This window comes from Lissotriton helveticus, chromosome 7 (genome assembly GCF_964261635.1).
Source record: "Lissotriton helveticus chromosome 7, aLisHel1.1, whole genome shotgun sequence".
Lineage (NCBI taxonomy): Eukaryota > Metazoa > Chordata > Amphibia > Caudata > Salamandridae > Lissotriton > Lissotriton helveticus.
This window is the reverse complement of record NC_136068.1, coordinates 1,548,454,948-1,548,481,109: the sequence shown is the minus strand read 5'-3', so window position 1 is coordinate 1,548,481,109 and position 26,162 is coordinate 1,548,454,948.

Below are 26,162 nucleotides of genomic sequence, written 5' to 3'. Positions count from 1 at the left end.
TCCAAACCAGGAAGTGTTGGCAGCCATCTTGTTTGTCGCGAGAACCGAGTCACAAGAAAACAGTAAAACAAAGTTGAGAAATAAGGAAAGGGGGCAGGGTAGAAACATTCTGACCCTATAGTCTTGCTCAGGGGGTGGTACTTTAGGCTCAATTTTTTTTTTTAAATAAAAAATCACGGGGTACTCGTGCAGTACTCGTACACGGTGGAAAAGGTGAAAAAAAACTAGAAGTCCGTTTTATTCATTAGGTCGCGGGGGGGGGAAATTACGGGGACAATTTTTTTTGCATAATGGGGGCTTGTAAGGTGCCCTGAGCACTAGGGAACGCCACTCCTCCGGTTTTATTTTGAAGTATGCTGGGGGTTACGGTCCTACTCCCTGCAATCTCGGGGAGCGGCAACCCTCTAGGCTTTTTAAAAAAAAAAAAATTTGGAGCTCTCCCTCCCTCTCTCCCCGTACACGTTGCGGGGAACGCCACCTTTCTGGGGCAGTAATATGTACAATGACCTTCCAGCTCTGGGTACCTGCACTGTCTGGGTTTTTTTTTTAATGTTGGGAGGGTGGGCTTGATAATACGTCCTTGTTAATTCCCATAGAAGCGCATGTTCTGGTGGTAACATGGGCTTTTGTGGGAAATAACAAGGCCGTATTATCAAGCTCATTATCGCCGTTTTATCGGCAGTTTCCTGCCGATAAAACGGAGATAATTTTAACACCGGTCCTTGATAATATGCACCTAAGTTTACTGGTAAAAAAAGAGCTATATTTCTATGATAGTATGTAAAACTTTCCGTTTTATTTTTGTGCAGCAGTTGTACTCTCTACGCATGCGTAGCCTCTTTTCGAAGCCCACGTTTTTTTCTTTTTCTTCAAGTTCAACAAGAAAACCTTTCTTTATTTCAGGTATTAAATTTGCCGCTTTCTTTTCCCGGGTCGTGTGTCATCCGCTGCTGTACTTTTGTAATATATTAATAATCATATTTTATCTATATTTATTTGAAACGTAGTGCAGAGGCGCCAAACGTTGATTACGTACTCCGTCCACCACCATTTTAGTAGTTTTTCACCGTTATTTTTATTATATCTGTTACTTTCATTTTACCCTCCACTTATCTTCTCTGTGATCGATGAGATTTCCTGCCACAGACACCACGGTGTTTGTCCTTGGCCTCTGATGTTATCAGAGTTGGTCACACGTATACCTAAAAACTAATTTGAAGGACGTAAGCCACAGCCATTACAACACGTGTTCATCAGCACAAAGACATTATTAAGATTATGCGTTTATCATGTGAGGTAAATGCATACTAGTTGTAAAAGCAAGCGTGGTAAAGGCATGTGTGGTAAAGCTATATGTGTGCTAATGGCTTCGTGGTGACGATCACGAGTGCTTATGACCGTGTTGTAATGGCTGTTTGCCCCCAATGGACAGTGCCAGCCGCGGCCTGTGGAGGGAGCTGCGGTGGGGAGGCAGGCGGGGCGACGGAGGGGCAGGGTGGGGGGTGATAAACAACGGAATCTGGATGATTGCAGGTAAGTAAGCAATTAAATTAATAAAAGGAATTTCGTTCCGCGCCCTGCATCACATCTTAACATCTTACTATAGTATTTCAACATTATTTCTATTGTGGATCGTCATACCCCCCCCCCCACAAAATAAAAGAAGTATGTCGTTTTTTTAATTGACTTTTATTAAAATAATAACTGTAAACGAAAATTAATTATAACTATATTAGAAGCAACTAGAAAATAACTTTAACAAAAAACAACATTATAAACAAATTGTTAAATGGACTCCAGAAGATGACCAATTGGTAATCTGCAAAACAAAAAAGAAAATTAGAGTTTAGAATTATGTAGATGTGAGTAAATGAGCTGAAGCATTACAAGTCAAGGTAACTCTACGGTTTTACGTGTGCAGTGTGTCTGGTATATTTCACTTGTTATAGTACCACGTTCAAGTGGAGTCTATATGAAAGTGCCTACTGCGTTACTGACGCAAAAGGGGTATAACAGGATTGTAAATATGGCGACTTATTTCTAATGCATTGCTATGAAGGCTTTGTAGATCTAGGCCTCTGTGCTTACCGTTGTATAAACACTGCGGCCAAAAACTTCAGCCAGTGGAGTTCACAACTTGTTTTGAGCAATTCTTCTACACGTCCAAGCAGACAGCAGTGTCTAATAAGTTTAAGAGAGAAAGAGAAATGATGTCACAGAGTGAGAGAGAGAAAGAGAGAGAAAGGAACATTAAAACTGTCTTGCAGAGTGTGGAGTTGAGATTTTTTCTTGAAAAGTTAGACGTAGATTTACAAGCTCCTTGCGTCCCTTTTCCTCATGTTAAAAGTGACAGAAAAGTGGCGTAATAAGCTTGTAGATCTGTTTATCAGACTGTTGTAACCTATCTGTTGTCACTGCTCGGAGGTAATTATAGGTTTTACACAGAGAAGCTGCTGTACACTACGCACTCTCGCCTTTCACAAATAAAGGTAACACTACAGTTTTACGAGTGCAGTGTGCCTGGTACATTTCACTTGTTATAGTGCCGCGTTCAAGTGGAGTCTATATGGAAGTGCCTACTGCGTTACTGACGCAAAAGTGGCATAACGGGATTGTTAATATGCCGACTTATTTCTAATGCATTGCTATGAAGGCTTTGTAGATCTAGGCCTCTGTGCTTACCGTTGTATAAACACTGTGGCCAAACACTTCAGCCAGTTGAATTCACAACCTGTTTTGAGCAATTCTTCTACACGTCCAAGCAGACAGCAGTGTCTATAAGTTTAAGAGAGAAAGAGAAATGAGGTCACAGTGAGTGAGAGAGAGAAAGAGAGAGAAAACAACATTAAAACTGTCTCGCAGAGTCTGGAGTTCTGAATTTTTTCTTGAAAAGCCAGACGTAGATTTGCAAGCTCCTTGCGTCACTTTCCCCATGTTAAAAGTGGCAGAAAAGTGGCTTAATAAGCTTGTAGATCTGTTTGTCAGACTGTTGTAACCTATCTGTTGTCACTGTTCGGAGGTAATTATAGGTTTTACACAGAGAAGCTGCTGTACACTACACACTCTCCTTTCACAAATAAAGGTAACACTATGGTTTTACCAGTGCAGTGTGTCTGGTACATTTCACTTGTTATAGTGCCACATTCAAGTGGAGTCTATATGGAAGTGCCTACTGCGTTACTGACGCAAAAGTGGCATAACGGGATTGTAAATATGCCGACTTATTTCTAATGCATTGCTATGAAGGCTTTGTAGATCTAGGCCTCTGTGCTTACCGTTGTATAAACACTGCGGCCAAACACTTCAGCCAGTGGAATTCACAACTTCAGTTGGGCTGTTCTTCTACATGTGCAAGCAGACAGCAGTGTCTATAAGTTTAAGAGAGAAAGAGAAATTATGTCACAGAGAGTGAAAGAGAGAAAAGAACATTAAAACTGTCTCGCAGAGTCTGAGGTTGAGATTTTTTCTTGAAAAATCAGACGTAGATTTACAAGCTCCTTGCGTCACTTTACCCATGTTAAAAGTGACTCAAAAGTGGCGTAATAAGCTTGTAGATCTGTTTGTCAGACTGTTGTAACCTATCTGTTGTCACTGCTCGGAGGTAATTATAGGTTTTACACAGAGAAGCTGCTGTACACTACGCACTCTCTCCTTTTACAAATAAAGGTAACACTATGTTTTTACGAGTGCAGTTTTCACTTGTTATAGTGCCGCGTTCAAGTGGTGTCTATATGGAAGTGCCTACTGCGTTACTGACGCAAAAGTGGCATAACGGGATTGTAAATATGCCGACTTATTTCTAATGCATTGCTATGAAGGTATTGTATATGCAGGCTGCTGTGCTTACCTTGTATAAACAGTGCGGCCACCGGAGTTCACAACTTAACTTGAACTCTGCTTCTATACGTCAAAGCATATTCAATACGTTGCTGACAATTCCATTGCTCGATAGGCCGTGATTGCTTCTGAAGGATGTTTGGTGAAGGAAACAAAAGGACATTTTGATTAATCATCGTAAACTGAGTTGCGAAACTACTGTCAAAAGTGAATTTTAATGTGGGTTCTTAATATTCCGTACTAAGGGCCCTATTATGATGGCGGACGGACTTGCGTCCGAGCGCCACCCCTGTGTAAGAGGGACCGTCCGCATGGGCAGCGGCGGTCCCTCCATGGCAATTAGGATGTGACCGCCACCCTGGCGGTCGCATCCTGTATTTTTTACATTGCGGCGGGTGCTGCTTGAAGCAGCACCCGCCGCAATGTAAAAAATGAAAGCAGTGCATTTACATGCACAAAGCGGCAGGCACCGCATGGTGCCTGCCGCTTCGTGCATGCAAAGGCAGGGGGGTACCATAGGTACCCCCCATGTGCACCCCCCACCCCCCCTTCACCCAGGGGGCCTGCTACGGGCCCCGAGGTGAAGATCCACATGCTTTTCCTCGGCGGAGAATCCGCCGCGGAAAAGCATGTTTGCACAGCCATCCTAATATGTCTGGCGGTGTCTGAGAGACACCGCCACCATATTAGGCCTTTTCCGCCGCGGTTGTAAGCCAACCGCGGCGGAAAAGCGGCGGACAGAAACCAGGACCCACCAGCCATCCTAATGTGGCGGTGGGTCTTTGGTGGGTCCGCAGAGGATTTTCCGCATCCTCCGGGCCGGCGGTGGCTTCCGCCGGCCCGGAGGATGCGGAAAATCCTCCATCGTAATGTGCCCCTTAGACTGTTGCAGCCCATTGAGTCGCAGAGTTTGGAGTTGAGAGTTTTTCTTGAAAAGTCAGACGCAGATTTACTAGCTCCTTGCGTCACTTTCCTCATGTTAAAAGTGACAGAAAAGTGGCGTAATAAGCTTGTAGATCTGTTTGTCAGAATGTTGCAACCTATCTGTTGTTACTGCTCGGAGGTAATTATACATTTCTACACAGTGAAGCTGCTGCAGAGTACCTAGTCTTTCCTTTCACAAATAATTTGTTGTTGTTTGGCAAACAAATATTATCAAGCAAGGGTGATACATTATCGCCGCTTTTATCGACAGGAAACTGCTGATAAAGCGGCGATAATGGGCTTGGTATTATGCCCTTGTGAATTCCCATAGCAGCCCAGGTTAACACAAGAACCTGGGGTGCTATGGGAATTCACAAGGGCATATTATCAAGCCCATTATCGCCGCTTTATCGGCAGTTTCCTGACGATAAAAGCGGCGATAATGTATAGCCCTTGCTTGATAATATGGCTGTCAATTCTTTGTCACCTAGTGCCATCGGGGTGATTGAAAGATGGTTCTCTATGTGTGGAAGAAGTATTCACTGTAATCAAGACAGTTAACTACTTCAATTCAGATAAGGTTGTATACAGCAGAGTGGAGATAGTAGCGTCCAAAACTTGAAAAAAAAAAAAAAAGAGAAACGATGTAAGAGTGTTAGACCTGTCTGCCTTTGGGTAGTCCCTCCAATTTATTATTTATTTTGTCCCCTTTTTGCCCCTCATACCTTCATCCCTTTTTGTGTCCACTGGATTATTTTTTGCGGTGTTGTCCTAGGGGTTAGATGCTCTTTTGCCCTCATAGTTTTTTACCTGAGGCCTAGGTGCCATTTCTGACTGGAGAGTATGGGACCCACAAAATGGTCGCCATTAACTGCCATAACGGTCACCCCTGGACAGGACCCATAGACTAGAGTAGGGACTTTCCAGAACCTTCCTGTCCCTTCTGGACCTTCTGAGGCCACCCTATATAAGGCCAGCTGTAGTGCAGCCATTTTGTCTTTTCAGAGAAGGCTAGCTGGAGTAAAGGCTGTAGCATAAGGTGGGGGTAGGATAATCAGAGGGTTGATCTCCCAGTGTAGGGACGCTTCCTTACTGTTTCACCACCCCTTTCTCCTTGTAGTTACCGACCTGACCCTGCCAGAGGAAATCCTGGAGACCCTGGGCGCATATCCCCATCCAGCCCCCAGAAGAAAGATTGGGTGAGGGAGACTGAACTGGAGTGTAACTCCGATTATTGCCCAGTAAGAAAGGTCCTGATTTAGACTCAAGGAATGGAGGATTAGACCAAAGCAGGAATTGTAGTGGAGGAGAGAGAAACCTGTGAGCCTGGTCAGTCGCCACAAGAACTAGGAGAGAAATAGGCGTCATCTGGTATTTCAACAGAATCCCCCCTCTCTGTACCTGTGGTAACGAACTGCCACAATAGGGGTAGTGGGTTCATCCTGGACGGAGGCTAAAGCCAAGTGCCTGGGGCAGAAACGCCGAGTGGTTTGGCCGTGTTGCGAAGGCCACTCCATGCTTGCTTAGACTGGTGACTGTGGTTGGAAGTTCGCTTTGGGAATCCCTCCCTCGAACTGCGCAGGCCCCACCAAGTGAACACGGGTCCTGGAGCGAGGGCGGAACCAAAGGAGGAGGTTCACCGGAGCTGAGCAGGCTCTGTCTTTGAGCCGCTAATCTCGCGCGCATGCTCGGTCAGACCGCTTCCCTCAAGGAAGGCGGAGTCAGCCCCTGAGGAGGAATCGGGCGGTAGGCGAGCATCGGCTCCCTTCAGCTTGTGTGGCCTTTTACCCCGCGCCAGCTCTACCCACGAGGGGCTGGAGTAGCGGGTGAGGAGGGTCAAGCGGCCGACTGTTACACGCTGAGCCCCCCCCCGGTGTGAACTTCCCTTCTCCAGCGATCCGAGACTCTGGCCCAGTGGGCCCAACGCTGAAAAGTAAGGAGTGTGTGAAGGGGGAGAGTGAAGGATGAAGATCTTATGATCGAAGGGCAGAGGGGCGGAAACTAATGGTTGGCCTCGCTAAGAGTGAACTAAAACCGTCAGAAGACTTAAAGACTTTCACAAGGAACCTGATTGTATTAAAGCTGATCTGGAACGCTGATTACGTGGTGCTGAGATATAAACCTCCTTGTGACAGGTCTAGAGAAGAGCTTATTCAGAATAGTAGAGTGGGGGGGTAATTGGTGTTAACCTATCTTGGAGGTCCAAAGACTCCCTGAGCTTGTAAGGTGGCAAGACACTATTCCTGAGAGCCTATGAATTGTACCTTAATGCTGATAAATTGAATTGTAAGCACTCTTCTAAAACAATTGTAACTGGTAGAGACATGGGGGGCGTGGCTTAGCGGGCGATGATGGCGGTCGCAGCTTCGTAGAGCTCCCGCCGGCCCGGACGACATCCGCACAATTATCCTGGCCCCTGAGCTCATTCCGCAACCAGTTTTCAGTGCGGGTACGGGTGGCAGCGCTGGGAATCCTCCGGCGCCCCGGGCGGCGTCCCTAGACTATCCGGTGAGGCTGTGCTGCCGAAGGAGGTGTGCGGCCTAGTCTCTGCCAACGAGACCGGGGCCTCGATTTTGGAGCGGCCGCGGAGGTGCCCTAACAGACGGGCCTACTTTGCGGCCGGCTGCTGGACCTGGGGCCGAGGAGGCTTGGAGACGCCGTACATGAGCGCCGGACTGCCGTGCTGACCACAGGGGTAGTGCCTGGAGCCCGTTGGACCCCCTGGGAGGACACCGGGCCTACGTAGACGCCGGGGGCCTCGAGTTTCGCGCTCCTGGAGACAGCCCAATCCTGGGCGGGGGCGACTCAGTGAAGGTGCCTGGGGGATTGTGGCCCTCGCATAAGACCAGACCATACAGAGTGTAACGCTGCAGCGCTGCCCCTACAGGAGGACTTTGGGCCAAAGTGAACATTAGAGTGCCGGACCTGCTGACGGTCTGTGATTCCCCGGGACCCTGCTTGAGGTGGTCGGCTGTGGAGAGGTGAGGGACGCCCGGAGTACAGCGTGAGCCCGCGGCGCCTGCGGTGAACCGCCGGGTGGCCGGAACAGTGGGGTCTGACCGGCGACTGGCCTGCGCTTGATTCACGACGCTGGCCCTGGCAAGCAGAAGACCGACTCCATACCACGAACCGCGTTTTACACGGAGGCTGGTTGCGTGGTCTTGCGGTGGTCGTCCCTGGACGTGTGCCGTGTCTGTGCTTGTGTGACCCCTTCACGCCTTGAGGCCCTAAGACTACTAGCAGCCATGACCAGAGGAGGAGGCGGCCCGCCCAAGCAGGGGCCCATCGACAAATTTACGGGGCCCAGTGGTGGGTCCGGAGCAGTTGGTGGTGGTGGTGCGGCGGGGCCGGACAACGCGGCGCTCATGGCGGCGATCACCCAGTCCAGGGACATTCTGGATGCGAAAATTGGAGCGGTGGGCGCGGATGTGACTTTGTTGCGCCAAGATGGCGGCGATGGAGCACATCCAAAAGAACCTTGCGACCCGAGTGGAGGATGCCGAAGGTCGCGCACGGAGGAACAACCTTCGCTTCGTTGGTTTTCCGGAGAGGTGTGAGAAGGACAATATGGAACTGTTTCTAACCCAATGGCTGGAGAGCTGGCTCCCCTCTGGGGCCCTTTCCAATTGCTTTATTATTGAACGGGCACATCGAGCCTTGACGCAGCGACCGCCGGAGGGTGAGCGTCCCAGAGCTGTAATCGCCAGGCTCTTGAACTATCATGACAGGGACGTTATCCTCCGGGAAGCGAGAGCCAGAGACTCCATTATGTACGAAAATCGGAAGATCATGATCTTTCCCGACTATACCAGATTAGTGCAGCAGCAACGTCGTTCCTTTTTGGATGCCAAGGCCAAGTTGCGGGGTCTGAAGATTCAATATTCATTATTGTACCCGGCCCGCCTGCGGGTTGTTTATCAGTCCCGGACTCACTTTTTTGATTCTCCTGAGGACGTCTTCAAGTGGACTGACGAATCTGTGCCGATCAGGCCGCATGCCCAGCCGAGTGTGAATCCTGGTGATCCTAGAGGTCCGTCGCAGGAGCGGAGAGGTCAGCCGGTCCGGGGCGGAAGACATCGGAGGTCGCGGTCGTGGAAGAGACCCGCCTCCGCCAGCGCGACTCAAGATGGTGGAGCTATTGCATCTGATCACTCCGAAGATAATTCCTGAGACCACGAGGAGGGACGCACTTCTTGGCTGGCGCGGCGGACTTGGACTGCCGGGGAGCCTACGGCCAGGTATTGTCTCTTGAAAGTACTGGCGCTGCCTACAGTGCTTGCTATTAGGGATGGTTTAGCTGTGAGTGGTATTGCGGAGGGAGGCTCAGGGGAGACTTGATAGGGGCCTCCAACTACCAAACGCTGTGGGTGTTGACTAGGGGAGGGGCGGGCTTCATTGTTCCTAAGGGGTGTTGGGATCCATTGGTATGGTTGGTCTTGGGCCCTCTGTTTTGGGCACGGGGCTGTCCATGCCGCAACAGGTACTTCAGCGTTCTATGAGGTATAGGGGTGGAGGGTGTTGGGGGCAGGGGAAGGGGGAGGGAACTGTTGAGATGTGGGTGACTGGGATTTGGGGCCAGGCAGGGGTTGCTATCGTTGAGGTTGGGGGGTTTTGGGACGGGTGGGGGGAAATGCACGTGCTATTTACAAATGTCTTGATGAAGGTACGGGGTGTGGGGGGGATGGCGCAGGGAGCCTACTTGTTGGACCTCACCTGACTATGGCTGACATGTCTCATGGACTCCCCGGAGAGTCCCTAAGATAATCACCTGGAATGTCAGGGGGATGCTTGATAAGATTAAACGGGGAGCTGTTTTGCGTTGGGGGAAGAGGGAATCTGCTGATGTGCTCTTGCTCCAGGAAACACACATGATGGGCTCTAAAGTACTTGGCTTGCAAAGATTCGGCTATCATCAGGTCTTTCATGCTGGTTTTGTCAGGGGGTCCAGAGGTGTTGCTATTCTGGTACATCGCAGGGTGGCATACGTCCATGAGAGACAATGGGCGGACCCGCAAGGTCGCTATATTTTTGTCAAAGGTATGGTGGGTGCTGAGCCGGTGGTGTTTGGGAGTGTCTATGCCCCTCCCCCTCTGCAGTGGGCCCTGTCCGAAAAGCTTTTCACGGTGTGGGATGAAATCCCGGAGTCCTTGGCTGTGATAGGGGGCGACTGGAACGAGGTGATGGATGCATGTGTTGATCGTCAGGTGACAGGGGGTGACTGCTGGTTCTCTCCCAGTTTCCCCTACCCGATTGCATGCTATGGCTGAGGGATTGGGATGGGTGGATGTGTGGCGACATATGCACCCCGCAGCGCGCGAATACACGTATGTCTCTGCAGTACATGGCTCATTCTCGAGACTGGATTGTGTCTTTGTGCCTGGTGTTTGCCTGAGCAGGGTGCGAGAAGCTGCGATATTACCAAGGGGACTGTCGGATCATTCCCCGGTATTAGTCCGGGTAGAACTCCTTAGGAAGCGCCAACCCTTCCGGTGGCGGATGTCCTTGTGGCATCTTCAGCAGCCCAGCTATGTCCAGCACCTGCGCGAGGCGCTCGCCCATTACTGGCGGGAAAACCTAATAGATGATATTGACGCGGCAGTGGTTTGGGAGGCTATGAAGCCCACTATAAGGGGAGTAGACATCGCGTGGTGTACTGCGGCCCGTCGCAGGCAGCGGGAATCGACCATTACGGCTGCCAAGCTAGTGGAGGACTTGGAGCAACGGAGTCGGGGAGGGGGAGACGAGGTTGCGATACGGTTGCTTCTCCAGGCACAGCAGTCTTATGCATCTCTCTTGATGGATGAGGCTAAACAGGCGTGGTTGGCCACGCGGAGCAGAATCTACCAGTGGGGAGACAAGTCCTGTACCATGCTCCATAGGCTATGTCAGCGCAGTCTTCAACCGATTACGCTACCGGGCCTCACTGCTGAGAGCGGAGTGGCGATTACAGACCCGGCTGTGCTGGCGGCGAGTTTTGCCAACTATTTCAGGGAACAGTATGCCCCGCGAGACTGCCTCCCCGTGGACGACGTAACTAAATTTATAGACGACTTACCGCCTAGGGCTGTCTCCGATGAGACCAGGAAAACACTCGACGCTCCCCTTAAGGCCGATGAACTGGGGGAGGCACTGGGTCAACTTAATGTAGGGAAAGCACCTGGACCGAGTGGCTACCCCTGTGAATTTTTTAAGAAGTTCCAACTCCTCCTGGGATCCCATTATCGACGCGCACTGGAGACGGCACGAGAGCGGGGTGGGTTGCCTCCTGACTGGCGCCACGCTGAAATTGTGGTTTTCCAAAAGCCGGGTAGACCCCCTGACAGACATGACTCATATCGCCCCATCTCATTGCTCAATATAGAGGCTAAAATACTAGCAAAGGCTCTAGCAAACCGTTTACTCCCATATATGACGGACCTGGTCCATCCTGATCAGGCTGGCTTTATGCCTCATCGGGCGACACGGCACAACATCCGGCGTGCGCAGGCGGCGGTGAATGCCATAGGGGCCACTGGGGAACGGGCGGCTTTGTTACTGGCTGATATTCATAAAGCTTTCGACTCGGTTAGCTGGGCGTACCTCTTTGCGCTCCTGTCTCGTCTCAACCTGGGCCCAGTCTTCCTGTCCTATATCTCACTGCTGTACACGGATATTACGGCGTCCGTGCGGGTTGCCGGGGCTGTCTCGGAGACGTTCTCCATTGGACGGGGGACCCGTCAGGGGTGCCCGTAGTCCCCATACCTGTTCGCCTTGGCCATGGAGCCTCTGGCCTCTTGGGTGCGTATTGACGCACAGATCCGGGGCTTTGTTTGGACTGAAACCCTTGCTGATAGAATTGCTCTATATGCGGACGACGTCCTCTTCTTCCTTACAGACTTGTGTCGCTCGGGGCCCCGAGTCTTAGACATTATGCGAATCTTTGGAGAGGTCTCAGGCCTCTATCTGAATTTAGGCAAATCCATCCTCTGGGTACTGGGGGGCGAAACGGAGATGGACCCCTGGGCGACGGGTTTACAGTTGGCGACTGGAGGTTTGAAATATTTGGGGGTGTTCCTCTCGGAATCCATGCACACCACATGGGAACGCAACATAGTGCCTGTGTGGGAGAGAGTTCAGGCGGATATTAAAACGTGGTCCTGGATGCCTCTAGCAATTTTCGGTAGGTCCGCGATCTTCAAAATGGTGGCTCTTCCGCGCCTCCTATACCATCTTCAGAACTATCCTCATCCCATCCCTCCCCAGTGGTTTCGACAGGTCAACTCTGCATTAGGTCGCTTCCTGTGGGCTGGGGGTGCGGCTAGAGTGGCGTTACGGACGTGCTTCCTCTCCACGTATTGCGGTGGGTTAGCCACCCCTGATCTATTGTCCTATTACCAAGCCTCCCAGCTGCTCATTCTTAATGAGTGGTGGTATGGTGATAGGGGAGACCCGGCATACGCACTGGAGCGCTCACTGATGGGTGATAATACGCTACACGCGATTCTTTATTCAGCCCGGTTGCGGCGGACATTGGCGTGCGTCACGAAAGTTGTCTTTGCTGTGTGGCGGCAGGCGTTGCGTCGTATGGGCTGGTGGGGTAGACTGACTGCGGAAACACCGCTGTGGAATAACGGACGACTCCCCGAACTGTCCACGCTGCCAGGGTTTGACGGCTGGGAGGCGATTGGGATTTCGACATTGGGACATGTAATGTCCGGGGTCACTCTTAAATCGTTCCAGGACCTTAGTGCTGAGTTCTCCATGCCCCAAACCCAATTCTTTCACTACTTACAATTTCGTCATGCACTTATGCACAGTGTTGCTGGCCTGGAATCGCTTCCTGAATTTAGCCCTGTTGAGGCGAAGGTCTTCATGGGAGACCTTGGAGATAAGAAGGTCTCTCGCATCTACCAAACGATGGTCACTCATTGCTCCTCCACCCTGCTTCCCCTGAGGGCGGCTTGGGAGGCCGATGTTGGTCCCCTTGATGAGGATGACTGGAGGGAGGCCCTAGAATCCCCGCGGGGGACCGCGATAGCAATGCGGCTTAGATTAATCCAGTTTAAGTATCTCCATAGGGCTTATTATACCCGTGAGCGGCTTTGGAAGGCTGGACTGATTGGTTCGCCGGAATGTCTGCGGTGTGAGGCTGCAGTGGGCACGCTGCTGCATACGGTGTGGTCGTGTCCTAGACTGATTGGCTTCTGGAGGGGTGTATGGACCTGCCTGTCTGAAGTTCTGGGATGGGACCTCCCGCGCACTCATCGACTGGGGTTACTCCACATCCTTGAAGGGGTTGGTGGGAACCTATACAAACGCCATTTGTTGTTATTGGGGCTGGTGGTTGCCAAACGGGACCTGGCCCGAGCGTGGAAGGGAGACCGAGCCCCCCCTCTGTGTGCATGGAAGGCCGGACTGGACTACTATATGGGGCTGGAAAAACCTGTGTTTGAAGCGAGAGGATGCCCCCGTAAACACTTCAAGATCTGGAAGAGGTGGGCAGACTATAGGGAGTTGCCATTGGATCCCCCTGTGGAACATGAGGAAGAAGTGTAGGTGGCGGAGCCATATGGGCCTGCAACTGTGCCATGTCTGTCACGCTACGTACAAGTGCTGCCGAGTTTCTATCAGCACGTGCATAGGGCTAGGGAGGGATAAGGGGCGGGTAGTGGGGTTGTTGGGCACTGGGAGTTAGTGGGGTAGGGGCGGGGGAGGGGGTCACTTTTCTTGGTTTACTCCTAACTATTGATTAATTATAGCTGTTACAATGTATACTGTACTATGATACTTGGTGGTGCTCTCCTGACTGTGGGGAACCACTTCTCTTACTCTGCTCAACTAAATCAATAAATTTTGTTGTGGAAACTGGTAGAGACATGGACTAAATGTATTTTTCTGTACGGACTAAGGATATATAGTGGAAAAGAGAACCTAGTACTATTTTTATAAAACAGCACGTATTTTTCCACAAAAATTTGGTGTAGTGTCGTTTTTAAGTGGAACTGCATTGAGTTACTGCTGGGTGGGATGCAAACTTCACACTTGTGCTTCTGGATATTGACTATCTTACCCTAGGCCAGGCTTCCCTATGAGACTTGGCAAAATCCAGGTCCAACATATTGGTGTCTAGCGGTGGGATGAGAACTTTGGTTGCGACTACTCTGCAGTAACTAAGTGTAATCCACTGACCTACACCAGGAGTTTTCTCCTGGCGGCCTTCCTAATTTTTACTTTTGCTTTTTCCAAATTCATTCCTGGTGGTGGGGTGGAGGTAGCTTCAGATTGCCCTTGTAACTCCATTCTTTTTGTGTGCCTGTCCCTGATTTGCCTTTAGCAAAATGGAATTTGCGTTGGAAGAACTGGACACTTATTCTGTGGCCCAGCTTAGGGACTTTTGTCAACAGATGGGAGTGTTCTTTAAGCGGGGTGCCAAGAAGGGGGAGCTCCAGACCAGCTTGAGGGCTTGGGTGGCAGCACATGGAGAAGGGAAGGAGAAGGAAGAGGGGACGGACCGGGACACAGTCATAGAGGTAGAGGGATTGTTCCATCCTGAGATGGGAAACCTACTTCCAGGACCAATGACCTACTCAAGGGGGGGCAGTAGTGTCTCCGGAGGAAGCTTGACCGAAGCTGAACTAACAGACAGGAGGGAAAAAAGGAAGCTGAAGTGGGAGTTAGCCAGGTTAGAACAGGGGAGGGAGGAACAGAGGATGGCTCATGAGCTTAGATTAAAAGAGCTAGAACTCAAGGCTCTACAGTTAGGACTCACCAACTCTCCAAATGGTGGCAGCGAAACCAGGGAGTCCAGACCCTACCTGCCTAAGGATATAGTTGCCAGCTATAGTCAGGGGGATGATATAGCCAAATGGCTGGCTGCCTATGAGGTCTCCTTAAGAGGCCATGCGATCCAGGAGAAACACTGGGGGGGTGGGTTGTACAAATACATGCCTCCTACTGGCCGGGACACCTTGTTAGCCTTAGAACCGGAGGAGCAGACCAACTACCCCATCATGAAGTTAGCATTGATCAGAAAGTTTGGGCTAACCCTGGAGAAGTATCCCCAAAAGTTCAGGGGGAGCCACAAGTTAAGCACCCAGAACTGGGTGGATTTCCTGGACTATGCGAGGAAGGCATTGGAGGGCTGGGTACAGGGCAGTGGGGTGAAGGACTATGAGGGTTTGTATGACCTTTTTCTTAAAGAGCATCTACTCGAGAAATGTTTTCCCGAGCTGCGCCAACACCTGGTGGACAGCAAGCTGACCAACCCCCGGAAGCTTGCAGAGGAGGCTGACATCTGGGCAAGTACCCGGGTGTCCTCAAAGGGGACAGGAGGGGATTCCCAAAAGGCCGGACAAGGCGCCCCTCAGAAGAAGGAGGGGGGAGATAAAAAACGGGAGTTCTCTAAAGGTCCCCAAAACAGTTTCCAGGGAAAGGGAACAGGTTTCACCCCTAAGGCTAACCCGCCCAGAAACCCTCATCCTGGCCAGAGCCAGCAGCCAAGGGTTGTCCACTGTTTTGAGTGTGGTGGTGTTGGACATTATAAGGGAGATGTCAGATGCCCAAAGAGACCACCCCCTCCCACCGGAGGAAAAGCCCCGGGAGTAGCTAGTGTAGCGCTCGGGGAGGAGTTGCCCTTAGATAAGGGGGGTGAGTGGGCGGGTGTCACCTTAGTGTCCCTGGGAGAACGGGAGATGGTTCCTAAGATCCAGGTGCCCCCAAATACTACCAAGTATGGGCAGTGGATCACCATCAATGGCCAGAGAGGGGAGGCTCTGAGAGATACAGGAGCCAGTATGACTATGGTGAGAAGTCAACTGGTGTCTCCAGAGCAGGTGATTCCCAATGTACTCCACCCTGCCGCGATGGCTGATGGCAGAATGGGCCACTACCCTGTGGCCGAGGTTCCCTTTGAGTGGGAAGGGGTTGCAGGTTCACTTCGAGTTGCCGTAAGCCCTGCTGTGCCAGTCGATTGTCTGCTGGGGAATGACATGGAGCACAATGCTTGGAGAGAGGTGGAATACCGGACGCATTCAGAGATGCTGGGTACACCTGACTGGGCCTGTGCAAGCACAAGGTCTGCGACTGCCCAGAGAGGGAGTTCGCCCGGGTTGGAGCCTGGAACAATGGCCTGGCCCGCTGCCAAAAAGGGACAAACCCGAAGACAGGAGAAGCCTGCTTCGGCTTCCACACCCCATGTGACAGATCGGCCACCTGCAGGGGTGGTCCAGGAGTCCGTGGAGGGGGAAGTAGTCTCCCTGGAGGACCTACCCATCCCTGCTGAGTGGCATGTGGAGGGAGGGCCTACCAGGGAGGAGTTCTGTAAGGGCCAGAAGGAGTGCCCTACCCTTGAGGGACTGAGGTGACAGGCCGTGGCCCAGGCAGCAGGGGACGTTGCGGGACACTACCACATTTACTGGGAGGAAGGACTCCTCTACAGTGAACCCAAGGTACCCTTACCTGGTTTATCAAGGGCCTTGGTAGTCCCGCAACGGTACCGAGCCTTTCTGCTGGAATTGGCTCATGAAATTCCCTTGGAAGGACACTTAGGTCAGGACAAGACCTTTGCTCGGCTTGTCCCCCACTTTTACTGGCCTCAGATGAAAGTGGCGTCTAACACCTACTGTCGGACGTGTGTAACCTGCCAAGCCAGTGGGAAAACAGGGGTGAAGCTGAAAGCTCCCCTGGAACCACTTCCTGTCGTTGGCACCCCCTTTGAAAGGGTGGGCATCGACATTGTGGGGCCATTGGATCCACCAACAACAGCTGGTCACAGGTTTATCCTGGTTCTGGTGGATCATGCCACCCGGTACCGAGAGACAATTCCTCTGAGGACTGTCACTGCACCTGTGGTGGCTAGGGCCCTGATGGGGATCTTTACCCGAGTGGGTTTCCCCAAAGAAGTTGTGTCCGACAGGGGGACCAACTTTATGTCAGCGTACATGCGGGCAATGTGGAAGGAGTGTGGAGTGACCTACTGGTTCACCACTCCCTATCACCCCCAGTCAAATGGACTGGTAGAAAGGTTCAACAAGACCTTGAAGGGCATGATCAGAAGTCTGCCTGAAAGCCTGCGGAGGAAATGGGACGTCCTCCTACCCTGTTTGCTATTTTCCTACAGGGAAGTGCCACAGAAGGGAGTGGGCTTCAGCCCCTTTGAGCTTCTGTATGGGCACCCTGTACGCGGTCCTCTCAGCCTGGTGAAGGATGGATGGGAAAAGTCTTCCAGGAAACCCCCCCAGGATGTGGTGAGCTACATGCTGGCCTTCAGGAGCCAAATGGCGAAGTTGTGGAATCAAGCTTCTGACAACTTGGAGGCCAGCCAGGCAGTCATGAAAGAGTGGTATGACCACAACGCTCACCCGGTGGAGTTGGAGCCTGGCCAGAAAGTGTGGGTAATGGAGCCTGGAGAGCTAAGTGCCCTCCAGGATCGCTGGACAGGCCCCTTTGAGGTGTTAGAAAAGAAGGGTAAGGCCACCTACCTGGTGGACCTTAAGACCCCTCGACAGCCCCTACGGGTGCTACATGCTAACCGACTCAAACCCCACCATGAGAGGCCCGATGTCATCTTAATAATGGTGACTGATGGAGGAGAGGAAGCGGAAAGCGAACCTCTCCCAGACTTGTTTTCGTCTCAGGAAAAGGATGGGTCGGTGGAGGGAGTGATTCTCTCCCCATCCCTAACTCCTGAACAGCGAGAGGACTGCCACCAGATACTGGAGCAGTACTCTACGTTGTTCTCCCTTGTCCCGGGAAGGACCCACCTGTGTACCCATGATGTGGACACAGGAGACAGCCCACCAGTGAAGTGAAAGACCTACCGGCTGTCAGACAAGGTGAAGGCTAGCATCCATGGTGAGGTTTCCAAGATGCTAGAGCTAGGAGTTATAGAACCTTCCAGTAGCCCCTGGTCCAGTCCGGTGGCTCTAGTGCCAAAAGCAGCTCCACCAGGCACCACTCCAGAACTGAGGTTCTGTGTGGATTACCGGGGACTGAACTCAGTTACCAAAACTGATGCTCATCCGATCCCTAGGGCGGATGAATGAATTGACCGGCTGGGAGCTGCCCAATACTTGAGTACCTTTGACCTCACTTCAGGGTACTGGCAGATCTCCCTGACAGATGGAGCAAAGGAAAGGTCAGCCTTCTCCACGCCTGAGGGACACTTCCAATTTTGTGTGATGCCCTTTGGGCTCAAGAATGCCCCTGCCACTTTTCAGCGGCTGGTGAATCAGGTCCTCTCCAGAATGGAGGGTTTCTCCGCTGCTTACCTGGATGACATTTCTGTCTTCAGCAGTAGTTGGGAGGACCATTTGCAACATTTGCAAGCAGTTCTCCAGGCCCTGAAACAAGCTGGCTTGACAATCAAGGGCAGCAAATGTCAGATTGGGCAGGGGTCAGTTGTGTACCTTGGACACTTGGTGGGTAGGGGAACAGTGCAGCCCCTCCAGGCAAAGATTGAGGCAATCAGGGCCTGGGAACCCCCCAAGACCCAGACTGAGGTCCGAGCTTTCCTGGGCCTCACAGGTTAATACCGTCGCTTTGTGAAGGGGTATGGCACTATTGTAGCGCCCCTCACAGAGCTTACCTCAAAGAAACAACCTCGACGGGTAGTTTGGACAGAGGCTTGTCAGCAAGCTTTTGAAAAACTGAAGCAGGCAATGTGTGCAGCACTGGTCCTGAGGGCCCCAGACTTCTCCAAGGAGTTCATTGTCCAGACAGATGCATCAGAACATGGCATTGGGGCAGTGTTATCGCAACTCAATGAAGAGTGTCTGGATCAGCCTGTAGTCTTCCTGTCCAGGAGACTGCTTCCCCGGGAACAGAAGTGGAGTGCAATTGAGAGGGAGGCTTTTGCGGTGGTGTGGGCTCTGAAGAAGTTGCGGCCATACCTGTTTGGCTCGCACTTCCTGGTTCAGACTGACCACCGACCCCTTCGTTGGCTGATGCAAATGAAGGGGGAAAATCCCAAGTGTTGAGATGGTCCATCTCCCTACAGGGAATGGACTTCCGGGTGGAACATCGGCCTGGAGTGGACCACGCCAATGCAGACGGTCTCTCTAGGTATTTCCGCCTTAGTGATGAGGACTCCCAAGGGGTTGGGTAGCTCTCCCCACTTTCAGCTGGGGGGGACGCGTGTTAGACCTGTCTGCCTTTGGGTAGTCCCTCCAATTTATTATTTATTTTGTCCCCTTTTTGCCCCTCATACCTTCATCCCTTTTTGTGTCCACTGGATTATTTTTTGCGGTGTTGTCCTAGGGGTTAGATGCTCTTTTGCCCTCATAGTTTTTTACCTGAGGCCTAGGTGCCATTTCTGACTGGAGAGTATGGGACCCACAAAATGGTCGCCATTAACTGCCATAACGGTCACCCCTGGACAGGACCCATAGACTAGAGTAAGGACTTTCCAGAACCTTCCGGTCCCTTCTGGACCTTCTGAGGCCACCCTATATAAGGCTAGCTGTAGTGCAGCCATTTCGTCTTTTCAGAGAAGGCTAGCTGGAGTAAAGGCTGTAGCATAAGGTGGGGGTAGGATAATCAGAGGGTTGATCTCCCAGTGTAGGGACGCTTCCTTACTGTTTCACCACCCCTTTCTCCTTGTAGTTACCGACCTGACCCTCCCAGAGGAAATCCTGGAGACCCTGGGCGCATATCCCCATCCAGCCCCCAGAAGAAAGATTGGGTGAGGGAGACTGAACTGGAGTGTAACTCCGATTATTGCCCAGTAAGAAAGGTCCTGATTTAGACTCAAGGAATGGAGGATTAGACCAAAGCAGGAATTGTAGTGGAGGAGAGAGAAACCTGTGAGCCTGTCAGTCGCCACAAGAACTAGGAGAGAAATAGGCGTCATCTGGTATTTCAACAGAATCCCCCCTCTCTGTACCTGTGGTAACGAACTGCCACAATAGGGGTAGTGGGTTCATCCTGGACGGAGGCTAAAGCCAAGTGCCTGGGGCAGAAACGCCGAGTGGTTTGGCCGTGTAGCGAAGGCCACTCCATGCTTGCTTAGACTGGTGACTGTGGTTGGAAGTTCGCTTTGGGAATCCCTCCCTCGAACTGCGCAGGCCCCGCCGAGTGAACACGGGTCCTGGAGCGAGGTCGGAACCAAAGGAGGAGGTTCACCGGAGCTGAGCAGGCTCTGTCTTTGAGCCGCTAATCTCGCGCGCATGCCCGGTCAGACCGCTTCCCTCAAGTAAGGCGGGTCAGCCCCTGAGGAGGAATCGGGCGGGAGGCGAGCATCGGCTCCCTTCAGCTTGTGTGGCCTTTTACCCCGCGCCAGCTCTACCCACGAGGGGCTGGAGTAGCGGGTGAGGAGGGTCAAGCGGCCGACTGTTACACGCTGAGCCCCCCCCCGGTGTGAACTTCCCTTCTCCAGCGATCCGAGACTCTGGCCCAGTGGGCCCAACGCTGAAAAGTAAGGAGTGTGTGAAGGGGGGAGAGTGAAGGATGAAGATCTTATGATCGAAGGGCAGAGGGGCGGAACCTAATGGTTGGCCTCGCTAAGAGTGAACTAAAACCATCAGAAGCCTTAAAGACTTTCACAAGGAACCTGATTGTATTAAAGCTGATCTGGAACGCTGATTACGTGGTGCTGAGATATAAACCTCCTTGTGACAGGTCTAGAGAAGAGCTTATTCAGAATAGTAGAGTGGGGGGTAATTGGTGTTAACCTATCTTGGAGGTCCAAAGACTCCCTGAGCTTGTATGGTGGCAAGACACTATTCCTGAGAGCCTATGAATTGTACCTTAATGCTGATAAATTGAATTGTAAGAACTCTTCTAAAACAATTGTAACTGGTAGAGACATGGACTAAATGTATTTTTCTGTATTGACTAAGGATATATAGTGGAAAAGAGACCCTAGTACTATTTTTATAAAACAGCACGTATTTTTCCACAAAAATTTGGTGTAGTGTCGTTTTTAAGTGGAACTGCATTGAGTTACTGCTGGGTGGTATGCAAACTTCACACTTGTGCTTCTGGATATTGACTGTCTTTCCCTAGGCCAGGCTACCCTATGAGACTTGGCAAAATCCAGGTTCAACAGAGAGTAAGAAAGAGAAAGAGAAAAAAGGACATTAAAACGTGGGAGACACACACGACAGGGGGGGGGTGTATGTGAAGCCAGAGGCGCAACCACAGTCAAAGTTTTCGGGGGGGGGGCTTAAGTTCAAGCGAAAAGAAGAGTGGAGCTGCAGGGGCTGCAAGCGGGGGGGACATCAAAGCCTCATTAACAAGCAAAATGTCTTTAAAAGACCTGTGACGTACTCGGGTGCGACTGTGTGTGGGTGCAGGAAGGTATGTCATCCTAGCTGAAGCCTCGTTAGTCCAATGTGTGTTTTGCGTGCCTGCTGCATACTATAGATTCTCTCCTTTTACAGATAACTTGTTGTTTCAGAAACAAGCTTCTTTGCTCACCTTGCTATTTCCGTCATACATAATCCATAGTGAAGTAGTACATCTAAAAGAAATTAAAAGAAAGATGTTATGATTGGGAATTGTTGCTATTTTAATTTGGAGTTAGATAACATCGCGCTTTTATAGACGTTCATTGTCATATTTCCACGTACCAGGGGGCATATTATCAAGGACCGGTGATAAAATTATCGCCATTTTATCGGCAGGAAACTGCAGATAAAACGGCGATAATGGGCTTGATAATTCGCCCTTGTTAGTTCCCATAGAAGCCCATGTTCTGGTGTTAACATGGGCTTCTATGGGAAATAATAAGGCTGTATTATCAAGCCCATTATCGCCGTTTAATCGGCAATTTCCTGCCGATAAAACGGCGATAATTTTAACCAGCCGCGGCCCGTGGAGAAGGTTGCGGTGGGGCAGGCAGGTGGGGCGGGGGAGGGGCAGGGTGTGGGGTGATAAACAACAGAATCTGGATGATTGCAGGTAAGTAAACAATTAAATTAATAAAAGGAATTTCGTTCCGCGCCCTGCATCGCATTTTGCGATGCAGGGCGCGCTACGAAATTCATTTTATTAATTTAATTGTTTACTTACCTGCAATCATCCAGATTCTGCTCTTTATCACCCCCCCGCCCCGCATGCCTGCCCCACCGCAACTCCCTCCACGGGCCACGGCTGATTTTAACACCGGTCCTTGATAATATGTCCCTGTTTGTATTGTGAATATATTCCGGACATTTCAGCGATTATAAAAATGTTACTGCTATTGGGGAAAAAAATTAAACATGTAAATGAATACATTATATAGGAGTGCGTGCGTCTAGAATATTAAGTCGCATTTGTGTATGTAGTCAGCTACAACCGCTTGACTCCTTCTGATGCGTACTCAAGTGTCACTGCTCACCTTTTGTGGAAACGACAGTTTCTTCATGATGTAGTCACGATCTCCAACAAAGAAGTCTCACATATGGTGCCGAGTCTTGATATCTCTATGGCTAATGACATACTCGTGTTATCATCATCGCAGGTTCTTCACCCGCTCAGTGCTTCAGGCACCACTAACTCAGTGACCAAAGAGGCCCCACATGTGGTAGTGGCCACTTGTTCGGTGCTTTGGAAACAACTCTAAAATGGCGTACAACACGTGCGCTCTGTCTTTTTTATAGATAGGGTCACGTGTGTAGTGACGGATGCGCTTAATGGGTATGGTTTGGGTGTATACCAGCCAAGAGGGAGTGTGTGTGTCGATCTGACAACTAGACCTGCAACTAAGAAATCGCTACAATGGAAGTTTGGGCCTTGTACTTTTGTTCTGTGTTCCTGGTAGCCTTCTTTTTTCTATGTGACGTTATAGAGTCACCATGTATGTAGCCTATTTTGTGGTGCATTTTATTGTACAATGCGTTTCAAAAACTAGTTGTGGTAGGGTGCTTTTAAATTAAACTGCTTAAGAATTTGTTGAGTGTAGAAGTATATATATTTTTTTCTATTTTGTATTCTATCATAATTGTGCTGAGTTTTCTGCTTTAGCGTGTAGTAGTATATTATTTTATAAAATGTATAACAAACTGTTGAAATCATGTTTGAAATTAGAATGTAAGCATGTAAGCTGCTCTCTGTGAGGAATAGCAATGCCGGCTCCCACAGGAAGTGGGGAGCCGGCTGGGATCGTGAGGCCTTGGGGCTGTTCCCACAGTCCGCAACCATAGATTTGAGCCCCGGGGGATGGAGTCCTCGGGAATTATAGAAAATTAGTGATAAAGGCTATTTTTTTCATGGTAGATTTATCGAACGTGTACCAAACACGTATGGACGACGTACAGCTGGAAAATGTAAGTCGTCCTGTAAGCGTACCTAAGCAAGAAAAATAAAAATAATTTTAGATATTTATGAAGTGTATTTGCTTATGTGTTGTGTGGCTCTAAAAAGAGCCCTTGTGTTTATTGGGAGATTTTAGTACCTACAAGTAAGTACCGATGCAGAGTCTTAAGTTTATGAGGAAAACTCTGTTCCCCTCATCTGTAAAATGTACACCATCTCTCCTATAGATGCCATGCATATTAAAACGCATATTGTTGTTGTAAATGGACCCCATTCAATAGTCTCGGAGAAAGGCAGAAACAGATTTATTCACATGTTTCCTAGCTTTTTCAATCTGTTGACAATAGAGGTTGGACCAGTTCCATTTCTGCCTTTGGCATATATTAGAATAGACAAAGGCAGTTTGGGGGCAGTTTGGGGGAAAAGTGCCATCAATTCTCTAAATGTGCATTTCCAGACCTACCCCAGTCCTACCCCAGTCAAAGTGCCTAGGTCATTGCCACCACAGTGCACACTTATGAGGTAAGGGTGTTGGAGATGTAAAAAGGATTTCACCAATGGCATCAATTGGTGCCACTTTAATCTTCTCGGTCCAATCCATTTAATGTCTACATTTGGTAAACCTAGGTCCTTGTGAATTCTTTTCTGTTGTGCGTACCTTTGGCTCCAGAAAATATAGCTGTGTCTCACAATCCACAATGTAAGCATTTTGAAGAGAGGTCTGGATGCACTCTGATGGTCTCTGTAAATTAAATGGCAGTTAGAAAAGTAAGATTTTTCTAAAATGGTGGACAACATGCTTTTTTGAAAAGTAAAGAAATGATTGGTTGTTTGACAACATTTTATAGAAAAGTAGGATGCATGTTTCTGTTTTTTAAAAGCCTTATTTGTATTGTTTAAGAAAAACTAATAGAAAAGAACGTTACATAAGATAAGCTGGTATATTCTCAAGTCAAGCATATTTGCTTTTTTAATTTGCAACAATGTATGACGAACTTTTCACCTGTGTGCTGAGTTAGGTGTTCCCTGAAGTGTTTCTATGGTAACTGGCAGATTGTGGAATGGGGGAAGGGTTGAAAGTTATCAGTTGGAAATGTTTGGAATGTTAAACCAATAGAAATGTGTGTTTTCTTTGGAATTAATGTGTACAGAATTTTAATTGGTTAATTATATGTATGTATGTGTAAAATGAGAGGGAAAATGTTCCACACTGAACTAGAGAGATTCTGTATTAGAATATCCACTGTGTGAGTGGTATTCTTCTTAATCTACAAATCAATTTAAAAGGTGAGTTGATAAGTTGTATAGGAATGTGTGCGGTGCAAGTTTGTACAATAAGGAATTATGGGGTATATCAAGACAGGCGATAATATTATCGCCGCTTTATGGGTAGAAAACTGTCGATAAAGCGGCGATAATGTTGTCTCCTGCCTTGATAATATGCCCCTATATTCTTCCGTTGTTAAACGTTTTATAGTAGTCAATGTGTTCTGCTATGATGCCTGCTGTTATGTTTTTTTGTTTAATATCAGTTTGTGCGTCTGTGTACTTTAAGGGATTATGGGCCATATTATCAATAAAGGGCACTACATTATCACCGCTTCTATCGGCAGGAAACTGCCGGTAAAGCGGTGATAATGGGCTTGATAATATGTCCTTGTGAATTCCCATAGAAGCCCAGGTTATGGTGTTAACCTGGGCTTCTATGGGAAATCACAAGGATATATTATCAAGACCATTATCGCCGCTTCAGCGGCAGATTCCTGCCGATAAAAGCGGCGATAATGTATCGCCCTTTACTGATAATATAGCACTAACGGGCATATTATCAAGGACCGGTGTTAAAATTATCGCCGTTTTATCTGCAGGAGACTGCTGATAAAACGGCGAAAATGGGCTTGATAATACGCCCTTGTTAATTCTCATAGAAGCCAATGTTCTGGGGTTAACATGGGCTTCTATGGAAATTAACAAGGGCTTTTATCAAGCCCAGACGCGGCCCGTGGAGGAAGTTGGTTGCTGTGGGACGGGCGGGGGAGGGGCAGGGTGGGGGGTGATAAACGGAATATGGATGATTGCAGGTAAGTAAACAATTAAATTAATAAAACGAATTTTGGGCCATATCAACAATAGGCGATACATTATCACAGCTGTTATCGGCAGGAAACTGACGATAAAGCGGCGATAATGGGCTTAATAATATGCCCTTGTGAATTCCCATAGAAGCCCAGGTTAACACCAGAACCTGGACTGCTAAGGGAATTTACAAGGGCCTATTATGAAGCCCATTATCGCCGCTTTATCGGCAGTTTCCTGCCGATAAAAAGCGGTGATAATGTATCGCCTTTTTGTTGATAATATGCCCCTTCGTTCCGTGCCCTGCATCGCTTTTTGCGATGCAAGGCGCGCTACAAAATTTGTTTTCTTAATTTAATTGTTTACTTACCTGCAATCATCCAGATTCCATTGTTTATCACCCCCCACCCTGCCCCTCCCCCGCCCCGCCTGTCCCACCGCAACTTCCTACACGGGCCGCGGCTGATCAATCCCATTATCGCCGTTTTATCAGCATTTTCCTGCCGATAAAACGGCGATACTTTTAACACCGGTCCTTGATAATATGCCCCTCTATTTGTCCCTTTTTTCAATAATTTTTAGCCTCTGTTTTTATACTTCCCTCTCACTCCTCTTACTCCTTTCTCTCTCTCGGTACTACTGTCTTTTTCTTATATTGTACTCTGTGCTCATATTGTTGTTCTTTGTGTTTATATTTTCTTGTCTCTCCTCTTATTCCTTCGGTCTCCATTTTCTTCCCTCTTCTTATTTCATTTTTTTCTTGATGCTCCCTGTTCTGTCTTCTTTCTCGTTTCTCTCCCTCTGTATATAGTCTGGGCATATTTACAAGCCCCTTGTGCATCTTTGTTGATTTATTGTGTTAGTTTTTTTTATGTAATAGTGGCAGAAATAATGTAGTAAAATGCATTTGTATTTGGAAAATGAGTCCGTGTTGTTCACTGATATTTAGTAATTAGATACATGGAATATGTTTAGTCCGTTAAACGTTTTTCAGTAGTAAATGGTAAAATACATGGTCTCATTTATTTTGTGTAACATCACACTGTGCATGTGTGTACATTAATTAATTAAAGCCTGGACTACGGTTTTCTGTGTCTCTGGGGGAAGCA